Raw genomic sequence first — 23,248 nt, 5'->3', positions numbered from 1 at the left:
TATCTAAATCTTAGAAATTATCACTATCATTCAAAATAAGCTTACTGACATGAGGCAAATTTTCCATGTGTAATATATATGTGGGATGAACTATGAATTGTCAAAAATCTAGTTCAAAAAGTCAGATATAAAGTAGCCAAGTTTAGATAGCACACCATTTCCTTTTATGAAAAAATGTACCTTTGTTTCCACAAATACGTAATAGAGCTTTGAATTAAATCGTCTTAAGACTAGTGGCTGTTTTGATCTTTTCAGCAAAACTGTAAATGTTTTCAAAATATTTTTTTGTGTTAATCTCTTTCATTAAAATAGTGTCAATAATCTACCTGCAATTATTTTTCCTCTTCCAATAATATTGTGCTTTTGTTATTAAAATATTTTATTTATTGAGTAAAAATATTTGATGTCACTTGTCTCTTCATTTCTCAGAAATAAAACAGAAAAAAACAGTGGCACTCTCTCAGTTCATAATTGCAGTAAGTAGCCCAACATGGTGGCACACGAGGCTCCCCAGAGCTAACTCTATCATCACAGAGGAGGAGGCTATAAGCTAGGTAGGCCATGACCCAAGCATGCTCCCAGAGCCTCTGGCTTTCCAGGCCCAGGTCAGTGACTGGAGTGACATGATGCCCACTTACACATAACGCTGTTTTCTATTCATTGCCCTTGATTCTTGTTTTTATTTTCCCAACCCAATTTAAATCTCACTGAGTACTATAAATGTCTACCACCACCTCCTTCTTGCCCCATGAAGAACAGAAACAAAATATGGCCACCTGAGGTAAGCTTGGAAAGTACCTCGAATAAGGAATTTTACTTCTCAGTCCATATACACACTAACCATCTTTGAACAACTGGGTGGCATGAAAAATAAACTAGAACTTTAACTTTTGATATCCTAATATTAACCACCTCTTCAAACCCTGCAACAGCTAGAAACCTTACAGATTACTCACATTGATTTTTTCACCAAGAAAAATGACTTGGTTGCCTAACACCTTAGAAAGGAATCAGGTAGGATGGGATGGAAGCGAATGTAATGGATGATGACTAAAACAGAGTGGAATTTATGTCCCAGGGAAGGACAAAAGGTGGCTGTCCTCAGTCATTTAAGCATGATGAAGTATACGATCTCAAGCTCTAAAGCATTTCTCTTAAATAATAAACCTTGGTATTGTGAAGAAGTACCCCTTAACCAGAATATCTCATATAATAAGAACTCACCTTCTAAAGCTTACATACGGCAAACACAAAAAAATTGTTTTAGAAAGGTTAATTTGGGGTTTGAGCTAACAGATAGTTTGGATTTTGTGGAAAGATGTGGGTCAGAGAGGATGGTAATAATTTTAAAAGACACTGTATAATAAAAATACAGTAAGTCTCCTACTTATGAACCTTCAAGTTGCAAACTCTCAAAGATGCAAATGCGTGCTTGCACATCCAGTCCTGTAAGTTCAGGTGTCTGGCGTACACTGTCACTGTGCACATCCTCTACAAGTGGTTGTGCTTTCGTGTACTTTACTGTAGACTACTGTACAATATCATTTAAAGCCCAGGATGTCCAGAAGCAAGTGTAAAAACAGTGATGTAGCTCATACTACTGTACTATCCAAGGTACTATACTGTAAAATTAATAACGTTTTATTTTTATGTAGTAGTCACGTGAAAAGTATTATAAACCTATCATATACAGTACTGTATCAGTTCAGTTCAGTTGCTCAGTTGTGTCTGACTCTTTGCGACCCCATGGACTACAGCACATCAGGCTCCTCTGTTTGGAGTCTGCTCAACTCACAGAACTTGCTCAAATTCATGTTCATTGAGTCGGTGATGCCATCCAACCATCTCATCCTCTATTTTCTCCTTCTCTTCCTGCCTTCATTCTTTCCCAGCATCAGGGTCTTTTCCAATGAGTTGGCTCTTCGCGTCAGGTGACCAAAGTATTGGAGTTTCAGCTTCAACATCAGTCCTTCCAATGAATATTCAGGACTGATTTCCTTTAGGATGGACTGGTTGGATCTCCTTGCAGTCCACGAGACTCTCAAGAGTCTTCTCCAACACCACAGATCAAAAGCATTAATTCTTCTGCACTCAGCTTTCTTTATAGTCCAAATTTCACATCCATACATGACTACTGGAAAAACCATAGCTTTGACTAGATGGACCTTTGTTGGCAAAGTAATGTCTCTGCTTTTTAATATGCTGTCTAGGTTGGTCATAGCTTTACTTCCAAGGAGCAGCGTCTTTTAATTTCATGGCTGCAGTCACCATCTGCAGTGATTTTGGAGCCCGCCAAAATAAAATCTCTCACCGTTTTTATTGTTTCCCCATATTTGCCATGAAGTGATGGGACCAGATGCCATGATCTTAGCTTCCTGAATGTTGAGTTTTAAGTCAATTTTTTCACTTTCCTCTTTCAGTTTCATAAGGCTCTTTAGCTCTTCTTCGCTTTCTGCCATAAGGGTGGTGTCATCTGCGTATCTGAGGTTACTGATAATTCTCCTGGCAGTCTTGATTCCAACTGTGCTTCCTCCAGCCTGGCATCTTGCATGATGCACTCTGCACATAAGTTAAATAAGCACTATACTATATAGCCTAACATACACTAATATATATACTAATATACTATATATATACTAATAAGTATATATATTTATATATATAACTAAATATATATACTGATAAGTATATACAATATACTATATAACAGTATTATATAGGCAATAGCATTAGCTAGATACCTAGGCTAACTCTGTTGGGCTTATGAACAAACAGGACTTAACCAACAAAATGGACTTAATGAACATGCTCTCTGAACAGAACTCACTTGTATGTAGGAGACTTGCTGTAGACCAAAAAAAAACAATGATTTCATCCAAGCAAGAAGGAAATACATTCAGGAAAAAAAAAGAAAAAGAGAGAAAGCAACAACAGCAGTCTAGAGTAGAAGTTTAAAGCAATGCCAAGGGCAGTTCTCAAACAACAAACACTTGCTGAGAGTCTGATGTCTACAGAAGAGCAGTTTTTATCCAATCTCACATGGCTACACCTGGAAAAGACAAGGGTAAGATTTCACAGAGATAGAAGACAACACAAATGATGAATGAAGAGAAACAGACTGATATATAAGATTTATCGCATCAGATTCAGGGAAACTTTCTGAGCTTATACATTGTCTACCTGGACATATTTCAACACCCATTCTCCCAACATTTAAATGCAGTGCTTTGGTTCTCTAAATGGGTAACTATCGGTGTAATGCCAGTTGAGCTATTTCAAATTCTAAAAGATGATGCTGTTTAAGTGCTGTGCTTAATATGCAAGCAAATTTGGAAAACTCAGCAGTGGCCACAGGACTGGAAAAGGTCAGTTTTCATTCCAACCCCAAAGAAAAGCAATACCAAAGAATGCTCAAACTACCACACAATTGCACTCATCTCACACACTAGTAAGGTAATGTTCAAAATTCTCTAAGCCAGGCTTCAACAGTACGTGAACCATGAACTTCCAGATGTTCAAGCTGAATTTAGAAAAGACAGAGAAACCAGAGATCAAATTGCCAACATCCAATGGATCATCAAAAAAGAGAGAGTTCCAGAAAAACATCTACTTCTGCTTTATCGACTACGCCCAAGCCTTTGACTGTGTGGATAACAACAAACTGTGGAAAATTCTTCAAGGGATGGGACTACCAGACCACCTGACCTGCCTCCTGAGAAATCTGCAGGTCAAGAAGCAACAGTTAGAACTGGACATGGAACAACAGACTGGTTCCAGATTGGGAAAGGAGTATGTCAAAGCTGTATATTGTCAGCCTGCTTATTTAACTTATAGGCAGAGTACATCATGAGAAATGCCAGGCTGGATGAAGCACAAGCTGGAATCAAGATTGTCGGGAGAAATATCAGTAACCTCAGAGTTACAGATGAAACCACCCTTATGGCAGAAAGCAAAGAACTAAAGAGCCTCTTGATGAAAGTGAGAGAGGTGAGTGAAAAAGTTAGCTTAAAACGCAACATTCAGAAGACTAAGATCATGGCATCTGGTCCCATCACTTCATGGCAAATAGATTGGGAAACAATGGAAACAGTGACAGACTTTATTTGGGGGGCTCAAAAATCACTGCAGATGGTGACTGCAGTCATGAAATTAAAAGATGCTTGCTCCTTGGAAGAAAAACTATGACTAAGCTAGACAGCATATTAAAAAGCAGAGACATTACTTTGACGGCAAAGGTCTGTCTAGCCAAAGCTACTGTTTTTCCAGTAGTCAGTATGGATGAGAGAGTTGGACTTTAAGGAAAGCTGAACACTGAAGAATTGATGCTTTTGAACATCAATGTTGGAGAAGACTCTTGAGAGTCTCTTGGACTGCAAGGAGATCCAACCATTCCATCCTAAAGGAAATCAGCCCTGAATATTCACTGGAAGGACTGATGCTGAAGCTGAAATTCCAATATTTGGGCCACCTGATCTGAAAAATTAACTCACTGGAAAAGACCCTGATGCTGGGAAAGATTGAAGGCAGGAAGAGAAGGGGATGACAGAGGATAAGATGGTTGGATGGCATCACCGACTTGATGGGCATGAGTTTGAGTAAGCTCCGGGAGTTAGTGATGGACAGGGAAGCCTGGTGTGCTGCAGTCCATGAGGTCTCAAAGAGTTGGACGGGACTAAGAGACTGAACTAAACTGAACTGAACTGAGGAGTGCAATGTGTTCAGCATCTCTGGTGAAGAAGTCAAACGGTCATAGAAAGAGAAAGACTTCAATGTCATACCTAAGCCCTGATTTTAACATGAAACAAGAGAAAAAATCTGGCATACCCCTGATATGAAATTCAAAATGTTTATATTCGTACATCACTCTGTAGTATAAAAGTTTCACTAACAGGATGAGCCTCACAAAACCTCTTGAGTAGAGAAGGCAAATACCTACAGATTTTGAACTGTTTGCTTTCAACAAAGGAAGAACTTACGTGACTTTACTCATGACTTTGTGGATTACTGAAGATTTTATAGTAGGTTCTCTAACACTAAATCAGAAAAACAAGTCCCTGATCACAAGTATCATGGCTACACATACAAACTGGAGATAAACCTCCTAATCCCTCTTGCTTATTGCTCTTACTATCTTATTATTCATGATAGTCTATTGAACACTGACAATCTGAAGTGAAGTGAAGTACAAGTCACTCAGTTGTGTTCAACTCTTTCGTGGACAATAGCCCTCCAGGCTCCTCCCTCCATGAACTTCCAGCAAGAGCACTGGAGTGGGTTGCCATTTCCTCCTCCAGGGGATCTTCTCAACCCAGGTATCCAACCCAGGTCTCCTGCATTGCAGGCAGATTTTTTTATCATCTGAGCCAGCAGGGAAGGCATAAATCTGGAAGTTCCTAAAAAGTTACCATAAATTAAATAATCATATTAAAGTTATCATAAATCTGAAAGTTACTATAAAGACAATCTGAAAGTTACTATAACAAGACCTTCATTTATCCTCACATAATTCAGTAATTTAACTATCAGTGCTCTCCTGTACTTCAGAGAAAATGCAGAGTGTCTTGTTCAAGTTCTTACTACTAATAATTATCTGTCTAATAATAGACTAGGTAGCTAGTCTATTTGAATCTAGGTAGCTTTGATTTCAAAGTTGGTATCCTTCATGACTATGTTATACTGTGGTTAACCAGTTCATTTCACTTTCAGCCCAATAAGGCTCATACCTTGTATTGTCATTCATGACAATATAGGTAATTGTACTTTATAATTGGAAAGGTTTTACTATGTCACTATGACTATACAAACTGTGCTATTTTGATCAACTTTCAAGTTATACTAAACTGAGACCAGAAAGAGCACAGTCATAAAGCCACAGAATTACAGTCAATCCTGAGAAAATACTCAGACAATGCCTGGCTCCTATCACCGCTGTATTCACCATTATTCACTATTTTTACTGCAATCACTTGGTACTGTGTGTGCCCAGTCAAAAGGCAGGCCAAAAGAACTCCCAGGGTGGTTTATGCCCCTAGGAGCAGCCCTTATCAAATGAGACAGGACTTTATGTCTAAATATTCATTTTCCTCATAGCTAGTGTGAGAGATCTCTGGGGCATGGTCTAGGCAGTGTCCCTAGGGACCCAGTGGGAACAAGCTCCAGTTGCCTATAGCAGAGCCTGTCCATCAATGATCCTTGAATTGGCTGTCTCTTTTTTTTTACTTCCTTACTGCCCTTTCTAGGGATCACTGCTCTCTGAAAAAATACTTGGGTTTCATTGTTCCACAATATGAAGTCATCAATTTAGGAATTAGACATGGTTTTACACATTAAGAAGAGGCACCAACTGCATTTTCATATTCCACAGAAATATATTCTTTGCCCTTCTTCTCTTATAGTAAATGTATCCTCCAAAGATAATGAAGTAAACGAAATTGTCACTTATTATTATAAATCAGCATCACAGGCTGCATTGTCTCTCCTCACTCCCCTCCCAACATCAAAATCCCTATGTTGAAGTCCTAAGTACCTCAGATGGTGACCATATTTGCAGAAAGGATCTTTAAAGAGGATAAACAAGTTAAAATGAACTCATTTTAGTAGGTCCTAGATAGTATATTCAAAAGCAGAGACATTACTTTGCCGACTAAGGTCCATCTAGTCAAGGCTATGGTTTTTCCAGTGGTCATGTATGGATGTGAGAGTTGGGCTGTGAAGAAAGCTGAGCACTGAAGAATTGATGCTTTTGAACTGTGGTGTTGGAGAAGACTCTTGAGAGTCCCTTGGACTGCAAGGAGATCCAACCAGTCCATTCTGAAGGAGATCAACCCTGGGATTTCTTTGGAAGGAATGATGCTAAAGCTGAAGCTCCAGTACTTTGGCCACCTCGTGTGAAGAGTTGACTCATTGGAAAAGACTCTGATGCTGGGAGGGATTGGGGGCAGGAGGAGAAGGGGACGACCGAGGATGAGATGGCTGGATGGCATCACTGACTCGATGGACGTGAGTCTGAGTGAACTCTGGGAGTTGGTGATGGACAGGGAGGCCTGGCGTGCTGTGATTCATGGGGTCACAAAGAGTCGGACATGGCTGAGCGACTGAACTGAACTGAACTGAATATTCAAGAACCAAAGTCCTTCTAAGAAGAAATCAAGTCGAATGAAGACAGAAGGAGAAGATGGCCATTCACAAACCAAGGAGCAGAAGGCATGCTAAGACCTCAGAAGGAGACAACCTGCCAACACCTTTATCTCAAATTTCCAGCCTCTAGGATTCTGAGAAAGTATCTGTTTAAAGTAATTTTTAAAGTAACATTTAAAGCAGTGATGGAAACATTACTATGCCAACAAAGGTCTGCACAGTCAAGGCTATGGTCTTTCCAGTGGTCACATACAGTTGTGAGAACTGGACCATAAAGAAGGTAGAGTGCTGAAGGTGATGCCTTCAAACTGAGGTACTGGAGAAGACTCTCAAGAATCCCTTGGACTGCAAGGAGATCAGACCAGTTAATCCTAAAGGAAATCAGTCCTGAATACTTGTTGGAGGGACTGATGCTGAAGCTGAAACTCCAGTATTTGGTTATCTGATGTGAACAGTTGACTCATTGGAAAAGTCCCTGATGCTGGGAAAAATTGAGGGCAGAAGGAGAACAGGGTGTCAGAAGATGAGATGGCTGGATGGCATCACTGATGCAATGGACATGAACATGGACAAACTTCGGGAGATGGTGAGGGAGCGAGAGGCCTGGAGTGCTGCAGTCCCTGGGGTCACAAAGAGTCAGACATGACCAGGCGACTGACCAACAACATCTGTTTAAAACACTAAGTCTGTGATACTTCGTTGTGGTAACCCTAAGCAAAGTAATATAGTCAGAAACTGATGATATTCAGATATTCTCATTGTATTACAAGCACCAGTTAAATATATACAATAATATTAATAACAACAACAATAAAGAAATTATTATGTATATAATACCTATTATGTGTCAGCAATGAGGCTAGGCCATTTACATGTATTATTTATAGCTATGGTAACAAATGTGTATTTCAGAAAGACATGATTGTCCCCATTGCGCTAATGAGAAAATGAGAATTTTAGGAGGATAAATACCTTGCTAGGGTCCCACAGATTCTTATAAAAGAGAGAAAGACAGTGAGATTGCAACTCAGATTTGTGTATGAGTCACTTAAAATACATCAGAGTGTCTGAATCTAATCCTTATACTATTACTGATGTACAATCCAAGATTAATACTTTCATTTCTCCATGATGTAGTTTCTTCTTCTCCTTTAGTAAAAAAATGTTTTAAATGTATCTGTCGGGACAGGAATAAACTACAGGGGAAAAAAGGGTAAATTTCAGAACACATTTAAAGACACTTGCATAAAACTGGAAAAAAAATTTAGGTGAACCAAAAGAACTATTATTATTCAAAACGCCATTACAATCACACAGCAGTGACAAGGCAGCCCTTGCATGTTCAGTTTCATCAGTGTTCTCAGTGTTACATTTTACTCTTTCACTCTGAGCAGTAAGTCATCCACGTTCAGTCTCTCCATGCAAAGTCAACCTCATCAGCCAACAACAGGGAGTTCACAAGTGTACAGGGGTTTATTATTCATCATGTCTGTGAAGCAGCCCCTGTTCCTAGTGATTAAATATTTAGTGGCGGTAATATAGGCAACAGAGAAAATACTGCACTTCTTAAATGCCTTGGAAAGCATATTGAAGGCAGCCAGTCAATCACATGAGTGACAGGGCTCTGAACTACTTCATTAAAGGCGTAAAATACAAAATGTATTCCAGATCATTTCCACTCACTCTCTCCCCAGTAGGACTACTTGGGACTCTCTTGTTTGGACTTTATATCTAGTGTGGAGTGAAACAGGGGCTTCCCTCATTGCCCAGTCAATAAAGAGTCTGCCAGGGACAAAAAAGTAGAGGTGTGTCATACATGATGTGCTTTACCACCAACCCTAGCTGAACTCAATGCATCGTCTGCTGCTGCTGCTGCTAAGTCGCTTCAGTCGTGTCCGATTCTGCGCGACCCCATAGACGGCAGCCCACCAGGCTCCCCCGTCCCTGGGATTCTCCAGGCAAGAGTACTGGAGTGGGTTGCCATTGCCTTCTCCATGTATCGTCTGAGAGATGACAATGCTGAGGAGTCTGAGAGCTGCCTGTCTCTCAGAACACCAGACAGCCGACTCAAGTCCTGGGAGAGCAGAATATCCTGTGTCTACTCCACTGCCTTCTTCCCAGAATAAACTAATGCATTAATGCCCTGGCCTCTAGATTTTTCTAAACTAGATACATGCATAACTGCAGCAAGGTATGGGGGAAATACTTGCATCTTTATTCCTTGAAGCTAGTACAGGCCATCTCAAGTATGCATATGAAACTGGGTTCATGTACACACATTAGACCTCTTCAGACTCCAGAAAAGGCAGAACTGATCCAGAAATGCAGAAACTGATGGATTGGTAGATCAGGCGCATGTGCTCAAGCTGGGTTACTAGACATGGGTCAGGGTCTCACACTATGGGTTCAGGCCATATTAGGTGGGCTCACTAGTTTTGAGGGGACAGTGAGTATGCCACAGGCTAGAACTCTCTGTGTACTCATGGGGTGAAAGGATTTGGGCTCTAACTGCTGTGTCCATCTGCTACTCTATCTCAAACCCTTAAACTAGCTCCTTCTCTCCACGGGGACTGTAAGCACAAGCATTAGCAGCCATAGGGAAGTCCATTCTGTACTAAGCAGAGGGTTATAAACTCTGGGCCATGTCCCTCTGCTTCACTGGGAAGCACTGATCTGTGCTCCTCTCTTGGCTATCACAGTTGTTCTTTGCCTTGTACTGCTTGTCCCTACAAGTCTCGGGGGTCCTACAAGGAGACCCCACAGAAGAGCGTGATCACATAAGCATGTGTCTCGAGATCAAGGGCCCAACAATGACTATTCCTGGGACACAGTCGTCTTGAGCATGCATGCTGATTTGGGGCCCTTTACCAGCACTGGCTTAATCTCAACCATCCCGCTCTCCACACCCTTCTGATAACGGGGCTTAATGATTCCTCCAGATTTCATTTATTGTCTAGTCCTCCTGAAAGGACCCTCTTTTTCCTGACCTCTACAATCATTCCCGTCTTTTCAGAAGCAAAGAAAGAGCCTTAGGTTCAGTTAAGATGACGGTACTCTTAAAAATTGACACACACCTCTTCTACAACCTTTCCCGAGACTTTGAACCCCTGGTCTATCATTTCCCTGAAAGTCACGTGGGGAACGGTCCTGAGTTCACATACCTGTCCTCTGGGTCTCAAGGTCTTTGGTTCCCGCTACGCAAAATTACAAAGGAGCAGGGAGCGATTTTAAATATGGTTCCACTAACTATATAGCCACATATATATATTTTTTTAATCACACATACATTTCATTCTGAAACAGAAAGTCTAGCCCTGCACATTGGCCATGATAAATAATCAGAATCAAGAAGACAATTTTCTAATTTTTGTGTATATGAAGAATAGCTGAATCCATCAGTTTATGGTAGCATCATTAAATGCGCATTTGTCAAATAATGCCTAGAAATTCACCTTTTTAAAAAAAACTGAAGACTGCAGGGAAAGATCCTTTTTTTCATTGAAGGATCATTAATACATTTACATTTTAAAATTACATCCCGAGGGAGCTTGGAGAAACTAGTTATTTCTTAGTTTAAGTGTCATTTGGTATTCCCTTTATTGCCATTCCTCTGTAGGTCAGGACAGTATAAAGAACTTGAGATGTAACCCACCTGATGACAAAGATATAAAAGTCAAAAAGTTCCAGTAAGGACAGAGATATTGAACTTGTATGAGAATGAAATACATTACCCACAAGCGAGCTTCAGATTCTCTTTTCTGAGCTGTGAAACAAAGGTGTTTAAGTATAAGCGATGCACTGTCAAAAGGAAAACCCTTCACCCCTTCAAGGAAGAAGTCTTTCTAATGTTTTTTTTTTTTTTTTAATTGTGCTGAGTTGCTTTTGCAAACGGAGCCTGCTTTGTCCCACTGAAATAGAAGCCTTGTTTCAGAAACAGACAGTTTAAAAAAAAAAATTTTTTTTAAGCATTTAAGATGACCATGGCTTGGGTTGGCTTGCTGTAGCCCCAGGGTCCAACTTGGCACTTGAATAGAGTCTGTGTGGCTGGTTTCCATGGTCTGCTGCATCATCATATAGCAAAACTGAATTGTTTTGATGAGAGTTGGTGAATAGGCTATGTTTGGACAGACTGGGTCTGTTTTTAGCCATTAAAAGGGGCTATTAAAACTGCTGAGCTGTCATTAGAGCACATTGTGAGGTGCCCAAGACAAAGCAGCAAGAAGTAAATTGGCTTTTCCTGCATCCAGAGGCCCCGAGTCTGGAAGGACATCGCACTGTCAGGCGACCTCTACTTAATGGCGCAGAGCAAAACCAACACTTATCCAGGTGTGAGTGAAAGGAGCTCAGCTTGAATTAGACTCTGGAAAAGTGCTTTGGGTTAAAAGAAAGAAAGAACAAGAAAAACACAGCTTCAGATTTCAAGTCCTGGTCAGCAAATTGGGCAACGTTCTCCGGGTTCACTCTGCATTATAGCAAAACCTCATTAGTTTGGAATAATTGGGAGAAGGAAAAGTGTCAAGCTCTCCAAACTAAAATAAGAAGTTATATAATATTTTTGGCCCACTGCCATTGCATTACTTTATAGCCTCCAGCTAACAATTGTTATTAACCAAAGAGCCTATTTAATGTCCATAGTCTAAAAGAGCAATTTGTAATTAGCACATCACTGCTGGTACACAAAGAGAATGCTTTGCTTTTTTTTCTTCCAAGATGTCTTCAGTGGACTAAACATTCCTTTCAAACTCTCCTTACACTATTGATTTCATTGATAAAACTAGTTAAAACACGCTAATAAAACCTGTCACAAGATAAACTTCAGCTCTGTCCCCATCTGAACAATCTCGAATTCTGATGTGGTCTAAATTAGTAAGTCCTGATAAGCAAAATTTTTATGGTGTTTTGAAATAGAAGAAATTTGATTCTGCTGAAAAATCAGAAAAGCAATGTATTCCCCTTCCTGGGTCCCTTTCCTTCCCTCCTCCTCAGAGTCCTGAGCAAACAGCATTTTTCTACTGGCTCTTTCTTATCCACATTTAAACAGATTTTAGTCTTTCCTGCCTTTAATGTTCAAGTCTCCCTAAACTTCATGCCCATCTCAAGGCATCACCTTCTCTCTTTCTTAAAACCAGATTTCTGGAAAGGGTCACCTACACTTTGGCTTCCTACACTTACACTCCGTACTCCTAGGCAACTGAAATTTGACTTCCTCCCTTGTCATTCTGCTGAAATCACTCCACCTCACAGAAATACCTGACATTCAGTTCTTATCATATTTCACTTTTCTTCCTGTGCTAGAGAGGACCAAAAGACAAGATTGAATAGGAATTAGAACAACAGGCCTTGTTAGAGTATTTCCGACTGAAAAGAGAATACTTCCTTTTTTTTTTTTTTAATCAATCAACTGATGGTTTTGGTTGGTTAAGACCTTTTTTAAATAATGAGGAGGAGATTCAGATGCTAAATTAGGAAGATGTTGGGCTCTACGTCCCTTCATGAACACATCAAATCACAAGTACATAGAGAATCACCCTTGCTGAAATTGAATGGGAACTAGCAGAACAACTCTTCTGTAACCAAGGCTGTAAAAAAGATCCACATGGAGTCTGGTAGGATTGGATGAGAAACAATCTGGTTGGAATCCACACCCCTAGCAGGGGACACTGGAGAGAAGAAGGACTATCACAGGCTCAGGGATCCCCCACCCCACCCCCAAAGAGTGAGGGGTTAACCCAGTCCTCATGTCCATCACCAAGAAGACGAGCTCCCTTAGTTGGAAAACCTTTGGGGCTTACCTGAGGGCCGTAAGAAACTGAGGCTCTGCCTTTAAGGAGCAAGCACATAGACTTTCTCACTTCTGGTCACAGAGGAGACATCAGATTTAAAAGTGCCTGAGGCTCTGGGCCACTGGCCAGGACCACCACAGCACAGCCCCCAGACCACACCAGGTTTCTGTTCCAACCCCTCTTCTCTGGCACTGCTCCCCACAAAGACAGAGCCCGTCACTGCCAACAAGAGTGTGCACAAACATAGGGAATGCTGGCTCAGACCCCAGCCTCTGGCTGCCATGTGGGCACACACTTACTTACTTAGAAGGGAGAGAGGTCAGCTACGAGGTGGAAGCCACGATCTCCAGAGCATGCGTCCTTATGCATTCTCAGGAGTGAGTGAGGCTCCCACCAGGGCACACTGCCTGAGCACACACCCTAGTGCACACTTGGGAGGGAACGAGGCTAGATCAGGGGTGTGGCACTGTAACAACCTTTAATCAAGGTACACACACTGGTGAAAGGCTCCCCAGGTGGCGCTAGTGGTAAAGAACCCTCCTGCCGATGTAGAAGACATAAGAGATGCAGGTTCGATTCCTGGCGGAAGATCCCCTAGAGGTATACATGGCAACCCACTCCAGTATTCTTGCGTGGAGACTCCCATGGACAGAGAAGCCTGGCAGGCTACAGTCCATGCGGTCGCAAAGAGTCAGACATGACTGAGCATGCACACGCACTGGGGAAAAAGTGAAATCAACCCAGAAAGGTAGACACAAGCCCTCAGTACCTGAGCAAGTCCTAAACCAAGGCAGAGACTTCCATCATACCCAGCAGAAACCCAACTCCCTTGGGGCTTCTGCTCCACCCCATGCCCCCTGCTTCCCAACTGGCCAGTGATGGACATTAAGCCCAGGAGAAATCCTATGTAACTAGCTCTGGTTCTGCTCCCTCTGACTCCAGCCCTACCTCCCACCAACGTGGTTAATGCCTGCATGCCCTGGAAGAAGACCTGGCCCATGTGTACTTCAGGTCCAGCTCTCCCAGCAAAGGCACTGGGAGTGATGCTCCCACTCAAGGACATGCCTTCGAGGTAACTGTTTCACTTAATTTCACAGAGACAGAGAAAGATAAAATAAGAGGACAGAGAGAGATGTTTCAAACAAGAACCAGGATTTAAAAAAACCTGGAAAAAAAATAATGAAATCTAATGTACCTGATACAGAGTTCAAAGCAGTAGTGATAAGAATGCTAACTGAACTGTGGGAAAGAACAGATGGACACAATGAGAGTTTTAATGAAAACCTAACAATACAAAAAACAACAAGCCAGAGCTAAATAATGCAATAATTGGAATGAAAAATATACTAGAGGGACGATAAAGCCAGTATATCCCCTAGTTATTCTCATATGTCCTCTGCAATAAAATGGGTTTATCAATCCAAGACAATATTGTGTAGGACATCTGTTGATAAATCAGGTATTCTGCATGTTACTCCTTTGCAGGAAAATCCAACTCATATCCAGAACAGAAACTGATTCCAGTAAAGCCATTCTTTGCCTTCCCTTTCACTTGTAAATGAAAGAAATCTGGTTTAATTGATTGGTCTTTGGGTAAAGTGTGCCAGACAAAATGACACCTCAATTTAAATTTCAGATAAACGTGAATGATTTTTGGTAGAAGTATGTTCCAAAATGCTTATACGAAAAAGTAACATTGTTTATCTGAAATTCAAATTTAACTGGGCATCCTGTAATTTTATTTGCTATGTCTGGCAACCATACTCCAGGTAGGTATCTGATCCACCCAAAGAATGCTGCCAGATGAATTCAATATATATCAGCTGTTGGCCAGTAGGACACTTAGCAGTGGCCGTAACTACATCAGCCTTGGTGCGAGGAAGCCCACACAGTTCAACACATGAACAGCCATCATTCCTGCCCATCATTCCTGTCTCTTTGCCCATCATGATACAAGAGTGAATGAAGAGAGTTGTATGACTTCCACAGAATGAGCCATCCTGCACATTTGTTCTTTGAGAGTATTTTCTAACATGAAACATGGAGATTCAGGCATTTTCATGCCAATCCAATTAGCCCAATATCAGGCTGCTTTTCTAGAATTCCTTGACCAGCACAAACAAATTGCCATTTCCCAGGACTGCAGCATATGTCAATAACTTCAGTCAATTATCTTTCCAAACAAAGTGAATGACCAACTGTATGTCTGCATCTCTGTCTAATATGAAGATTTTAATTTCTACTCTCCTACAGTACTAGCCTTGGTGGGAACTGTAGTGGTTCATTCCAGGCTGTCACCAGTCCTGAGTTTTCCCCTATATAAGTTGGTTAGAGAGGAACCCTTAAAAACCCATAGTGCAGGCTGATAAAGAGGGGGTGGTCCAATAGAAGAGGGGAACATGCATGTCTGCCCCAGCTCTTTATGTGATTTGTTAATATCTCCTGATTCTACACCAGCTTGACCCCACGTATGGCATTTTCATCAGACAGTGGCTTGCCACTGCCTTGCCTGATTGCATGATTTGGTGCATCTGATAATACACAGCTCACAGTGGGTAGTTCTGGTTGCATAAACAATGGGCATCCTCTAGTCAGACCTTCAGTCTCTACTAGGGTCAAGCACACCAGGAACAGTGTTTCCAACACAGAGTACTTCTTTTCTGTGGAAGGCATGAACTTGCCGCGGAATTCTCCTATAGACATTTTCCAGAGATGCCTCATGACATTTTTATGCAGAGTGGATACTTTGAGCTTTGGTGCCATTATATCTGCTGGGTAATAAAAACTAAACAGCAGGACAACCTGCATCTACTGCAGAAACCTTTTGATCCTGCCCCTACTCTAATCTGTTAGCTTTGAGACTCACTCAAGAATAGGTCACAGCAGCAATCTCAACTATGGCACAGGCTGACCACAACACTCCAAGAGGTCCAAAAGGCAGATGATCTAACAACTTGCCCTTTACCCTAGAGGGGGTGTCCCACTGGGCCCATGAGACTGGCATGAACACTGTGAATGAGAGTATATTCGTTTACCACTGTTGTGTAACATATTACCACACGCTTGGTGGCTTGAAACACATGTTTTTATTATCCACAGTTTCTATGGTTCAGAGTCCAGGCATGGCTTTACTGGGTTCTCTGCCCAAGGTTCTTTCCAGGCTGCAATCCAGGTGTGACTGAGGTCTCCTTAAAGGCTTGATGGAAAAATTCACTCCCAACCTCCCTCAGTGGCTTGCTAGAATTCCTCTCCATATAGCTTTATGGCTGAGTCCTCATTTTCTTCCTAGCTATCAGCTAGAGGCCATGGTTAAATCCCAAGGCTGTTCATAGTTCTGTGATAAATGGAAAGTGCTCACAATATGGCCATTTACCTCTAGCAGGAAAACCTCTCTGTCTTCAGGAAGGGTTTAGTTCCTCTATTATGGACTTTCACCTAATTAAGTCTGGCCCAGCTAGGATAAACTCCTTTTTCACTAACTCAAAAGCAACAGTTTTGGGACACAATTACAATTGAAAAGCCCATCACCTTTGCCATACAACATAACTCAATCACAGGAGTGAATTTCCATCATATTCACTATGTCCTGTAATCATTAGTTAGGGTATATCTGTGTGTTTTGTATAAAATGTCTAATATACTAAAGGGAACATGACTTATTTCACTTGTGATCTTTTTTAAGTTTGAAGTGACTGAAATATGACTGAAACTGATGTTTCCATCTTTTAAGAATTTTTCAAATGTCTATTTTAGTCATTTGCAAAATTTAAATATTTAGAGGTTTCTCTGCTTGACAGATTTAAAACCTTAAAGTGTGCAACATTAAACAACAAAATAGTAGTAGTAAATAACCCCTCTCCACACAGGAAAAAGTTAGTGGATAATTAAAACTTGTTACTAGAGCACTAAAAATCTTGGCAATTTAATTATCCACTAATTTTTAAAAATTTAATGCCTCTTTTTAATTCCTAGGAGTTCATTTTTTTGTGATATTTACCCCAATCTTTTTCTTTTTCCAGTTTTATTAACATATAACTGGGATTTATCACTATATGATTTTTAGGTGTACAACATAAAGGTTTACATCCTGGGAGTTCTTTACATATCCTTTACAAATGTGTTTTCCCCGCCTCCCACAGTCATCTCTAGTTCTTTCCCTGTGGTTTCTATTTCTCTGGCTTCCCTGGTGACTCAGACGGTAAAGAATCTGCCTGCAATGAAAGAGGCCCAGGTTCAATCTCTGGGGTTCCCTGAAGAAGAGAACAGCTGCCACTCCAGTATTCTTGCCTAGAGAATTCCATGGACAGAGGAGCCTGATGGGCTACAATCCATGGGATTGCAAACAATTGGACCCGACTGAGCGACTAACATACACCAACTAGGCGCAACTGTGAAGGTATTTTGTAAATGTGATTCTAAGTTTATAGTAAATTGACTTTAAGTAAGGAAGATTACTTGAAATCATCTGTGGGGGCCTGATCCAGTCATTGAAAAGCTTTAAGAATAGAACTGAGGCTTCCTTGAAGAAGAAATTTCACCTGTGAACTATAGATTCAGTTGACGCCTAAGAGTTTCCATTCTTTGCCCTTCCAGATAACCTGACTTGCCATCTGAGTCACCAGGGAAGCTCGAGGAACAGAAACCACAATGAAAGAACTAGAGATGATGGGGCAGGGTGAGGGGGGTGGGGTGGTGCCCACATTTGTAAAAGATATGTAAAGAACTCCCAGGATGTAAACCTTTATGCTGTGCACCTAAAAATCATACAGTGATATATGCCAATCATATTTCAATAAAACTGAAAACAAGATCTGGAGCAAATATCACACAAAAAAATGAACTTCCAGGAATTAAAAAGGGGTGTTGAAATTCTAAAAAGTAATGGATAATTAAATTGCCAAGATTTTAATGCTCCAGTGGTAAGTTTTAATTATACAGTACGTCCCTGTTGATTATCTATCATAATCACATAAGCTGACTGCTTGCCAAAAATGTCCTTATGTTTATCTTTTACTTAGTTCACTTTTGACTAATATATATGACACTTTGTACTAGATTTTATTTTACATATATACAAGAAAAGTACATACAGGCATTGAAACTTGTGTTTACTTCCTTATTCAAAATAGGCTGAGACAGATTTTAAGACCCTAGAGAATCTTAGTAGAAAAACAGTATATAAAAAAGATGTTTTTACATTCAAGGAAACAACTACACGTTTTTTGGGAATGCGGATGATCAGTGTGGGTAGTACTCAAGAGCTGGGGCTGCAAAAAGACAGGGCTCTATACGCTCAATTACAGCCTCATTTTCTACCATGTCTCAGTTCCCCGGGGAACAGTCCTTTCAAAGACTAAATCAGCACAGTCTCAATTATGCACAACATTCTCTTTACTTCTCCCACCCCCAACTTATGGAAGAAACAGCAAGCTGGTAGAAAGATACAAAAAGGATTGAAAAGTAACAAGGGCTTGGAATATAAAGCAGGAGCCAGAACTGCAACTCAATCTTGATGGCCTAGAAAAGAAACTCAGCAGATGCCATGACTACAAATTCCATAGAGATCTTCAAGTAACCATAACCAGGAAATAGGGACTTACTTACCATGAGAGAAAATGCTAAGGTAAGGCAAAACTGCCTGAAGTTTGGTAATGAACAAAAGTACTCTTAAAGGTAAGAAATTAGAGAACATGAGTCACGCATTACTTAAAATGCACACAGAAATGGAGAGATGAGCTGTCAGCTAATTTGGTGAAGAAGTACAAATGCTACAAACATTTTGATTGAAGTTATGTATAATTATAATAAACATGAAAACAAAGCAAAACAAAAACTGTCGATAGGATTTCAACTATTTACTTAAAACTAATGATAAATTTCCACATGTAACAATGAGAGAGACTAGTTCAAAAATTATACCCTAGAAAGCTATGACACTGTCATTTCTGGTGTAGTCCTTCTAGTGGCAACAGTAGTAATATCCAGAGGCCTATTAGAGATGAAGCCTTTCAAAACAGAACCCTCCTACACTGTTCATGGGTATGTAAATTGGTACATCCACAATGGAGAATAGTTTGGAGGTTCCTCACAAAACTAAAACTAGTACTACCATCATTTCAGTTCAGTCATTCAGTAGTGTCCAACTCATTGTTACCCTACGGATGCAGCATGCCAGGCCTCCCTGTCCATCACCAACACCCAGAGTTTACTCAAACTCACGTCCAATGAGCTCGTGATGCCATCCCACAATCTCATCCTCTGTCGTCCCCTTCTCCTGCCCTCAATCTTTCCCAGCATCAGGGTCTTTTCCAATGAGTCAGTTCTTTGCATCAAGTGGCAAAAGTATTGGAGTTTCAGCTTCAGCATCAGTCCTCCCAATGAATATTCAGGACTGATTTCCTTTAGGATGGACTGGTTGGATCTCCTTGCAGTCCAAGGGACTCTCAAGAGTCTTCTCCAGCAGCACGGTTCAAATGCATCACTTCTTCGGTACTCAGCTTTCTTTATAATCCAACTCTCACATCCATACCTGACTACTGGAAAAATCATAGCTTTGATTAGATGGACATTTGTTGGCAAAGTAATGTCTCTGCTTTTTAATATGCTCTCTAGGTTGGTCATAACTTTTCTTCCAAGGAGCAAGCGTCTTTTAATTTCATGGCTGCAGTCACCATCTACAGTGATTTTGGAGCCCCCAAAAGTAAAGCCTACTTCTACTTTATTGATTATACCAAAGCCTTTAACTGTATGGATCATCACAAACTGTGGAAAATTCTGAAAGAGATGCGAATACCAGACCACCTGACCTGCCTCTTGAGAAACCTATATGCAGGCCAGGAAGCAACAGTTAGAACTGGACATGGAAGAAGAGACTGGTCCCAAATCAGGAAAGGAGTACGTCAAGCCTGTATATTGTAACCCTGCTTATTTAACTTATATGCAGAGTACATCATGAGAAATGCCGGGCTGCATGAAGCACAATCTGGAATCAAGATTGCCAGGAGAAATATCAATAACCTCGGATATGCAGATGACACCACCCTTACGGCAGAAAGCAAAGAACTAAAGAGCCTCTTGATGAAAGAACTACCATACGATCCAGCAGTCCCACTCCTGGGCATATATCCAGAGAAAACCATAATTCAAAAAGAATGTTCACAGCAGCACTATTTAAAATAGTCAAGATATGCATCTATTTACAATAGTCAATACAAAGGTCCACAGACTCAAGCCCATGGTTTTTCCAATAGTCACGTATGGATGTGAGAGTTGGACTATGAAGAAAGCTGAGCGCCGAAGAATTGATGATGCTTTTGAACTGTGGTGTTGGAGAAGACTGTTGAGAGTCCCTTGGAATGCAAGGAGATCCAACCAGTCCATCCTAAAGGAAATCAGTTTTGAATATTCATTGGGAGGACTGATGCGGAAGCTGAAACTCCAATACTTTTGCCACCTGACGTAAAAAACTGACTCATTGGAAAGACCCTGATGCTGTGAAAGATTGAAGACAGGAGAAGATGGGGATGACAGAGGAAGAGATGGTTGGGTGACATCACTGACTTGATGGACATGAGTTTGAGCAAGCTCCGGGATTTGTTTATGGACAGGGAAGCCTGGTGTGCTGCAGTCCATGTGGTTGCAAAGAGCCAGACATGACTGACTCAACCGAACTGAAGACACTGAATGTCTGTTGACAGAGGAGGGGGTATAGATGATGTGGTACACATATTCAATGGGATACTATTCATCCATAAAGAAGAATGAAATGTGCAATTTGCACCGACATGGATGGATCTAGAGATTATGGTACTAACTGAAGTACTCCAAGAAAAACAAATGCCATATGATATCACTTACATGCGGAATCTAAAAAATGCATACAAAATGAACTTATTTACAAAATAGGAAAAGACTCACAGAATTTGAGTCTGTGAGTCAAAGTCTAACACTCACAAACTTATGGTTACTAAAGGGGAAAAGTAGCAGAAAGGGATAAATTAGGAGTATGGGATTAATATACACAGTATTATACATAAATAATCAACAGGGATCTACTGTATAGCACAGGGAACTCTATTTAATAATTCTATAATAACCTATATGGGAAAAATCTCAAAAAGAATATATGTATATGTGTAACTGAAATCCTTTGCTATATACCTAAAGCTAACCCAATGTTGCAACATCAACTATACTCCAATATAAAATAAAAATTACATTTTTAAAATTTAAAAATATAAAATAAATGAAGATTCTCGGGCCCCATCTCAGATATATTCATCAGCTTCCTATTTCAGCAAGATTCCTTGCTGATACATGCACACATTAAGGCTTAAAAACAGCTAGAAGAAAACATTAATGCTCATATGCCTTTGCAGCCTTGAAGAAACTTAAAAGACATACAAGAAATTTCTCTAGTAGAAGATCATTTAATTGCCTTTTTGCCAAAATGATCTATGAAATGTATTCATGATCAGTGATGATATTAATATCAGTGTTTATCTTAGTGTGATTTCAATATTACATTCTGTGCAATATTAGTAAATTTAGGGTCTGTCATTGACTAACTCTGCTTTTTACTAATCATCTAATTTTTAATTTTATAGTCTGTGAGTAGACACATATGGTCAACAGTTGTTCAAAAATAGTAATTTAACTAGGAGAAATACACATTTTAATAAGTCAGGGTCTCTGAAGCTATGTCACTGAATGGTTTTCCTTTATGTGACTTAGTAGGGATTTGGCAGAAGAGAACTGAACCACATAAGCATGGGCCCTGCAAGAAGAGACTGGATAATTTGATGAGAAGCCCCTCAGCTTTACTAAGTCATTTCTTATCAGCCAGGTCAATTTGCTTCATCAATTCACTTTTGAGAGTTTCAGTTGACTTATTTGTAATAGAGAAATACTGTTTCCCCTTATAGATGAGAAACTAATAAAATGGTCCACATGCAAGGATTTTATGAATCCCCATGAACAGAGGAGCCTAGTAGGCTACAGTCCATGGGGTTGCAAAAAGTCGGACACAACTGAGCAACTAAGCACAATGAGGTCACGCATAGGTAGGTGGTTAACCTGCATCTCAGCGGAAGATTGGCAGTCTGTGCTCACCTGTAACCTACCAAGCTCTGATTCAGACAATCGATTTCATCGCAGTTCTGTGATCCTCAATTTCTCAAAGATTAAGAAGATTTTAAGTTTTATTCTATTTTAGGAATCTAATGATGGTTTATCTTGAGTAGAATGTGAATCCTTAGCACCAGTGTCTGGCTTTCCCTTTGACAAAGGAAGGAGTCGTCTTTGTCCTTCAGATAATCATTGAGGTCTAGGTACTTGATTTCATCAAATATTACATTCCCAGAAAACAGCGAGCCAAGGGCACTAATGTAAGTATATCTAAAATCTTTTTAAAAATTTTATTTTAACTGGAGGATAAAAAAGATGGTACTGATGGAACCTATCTATAGGGTGGCAAGGAACATGCAGACATAGAGAACAGACTTTGGACACAGTAGGGGAGAGAAGATGGGATGATTTGAGAGAATCGCATTAAAACATATACATTACCATATGTAAAATAGATGGCCAGTGGGTATTTGCTGTATGACACAGGGAACCAAAAGCCACTGCTGTCTGATAACATGGAGGGAAGGGGATGGGGAGGGAGGTGGGAAGGAGGTATAAGAGGAGACATGTGTATAGCTAAGGCTGATTTATGTTGATATATGGCAGAAATCATCACAATATTGTAAAAACCAAGTTTGCAACCTAGCATTTCAACTGTCTATTTTATTTGTGCCAAAGCAGTGTGTTTTTAAAAATTATGGCCAACCCCTAATAACAGAGATTATTCACATAAAAATCTGAATTTATTCTCAAATCCATCCTGAAAAATCAGATCAACAACTCTAAATCTGGTTGCCAATATAGTGGACAATACTCTACTATAAATGGACATGTGTATCTGGGCCCCAGGTACCACAATACCCATTCTCAGGCTCCACTCATTAATTTGCTATAGCTATAGCTATTTGACTTAATGAGTTCTGACCCTTCTGTGACTTCCCAGATTTCTCTAAGTTGCTCCCAAGTGATGGGGAGTATCTGTAGCAAGGTCAGGCTGTTCTCCTCTGAGGCTTCCCTGTCTGACTTGCTGAAATCTATGTACTCCATGACAGAGCCCAGGAGACTGAATCCCTGAGCATGAAAGTATGAAGAGCCCCTGAGCTGTGCTTGGACATTCACTCAGCTCACAAGGCATCATGTTCTATCACTTGGATGTGTGTGGACATCCTCAGGAATATCTGAAGCACTAAATACACTTCTCT

The sequence above is a fragment of the Capra hircus genome, chromosome 7 (genome assembly GCF_001704415.2).
Source record: "Capra hircus breed San Clemente chromosome 7, ASM170441v1, whole genome shotgun sequence".
In the NCBI taxonomy this organism is placed as follows: domain Eukaryota; kingdom Metazoa; phylum Chordata; class Mammalia; order Artiodactyla; family Bovidae; genus Capra; species Capra hircus.
The sequence above is the reverse complement of the archived record's forward strand: the minus strand, read 5'-3'. Positions refer to the sequence as shown.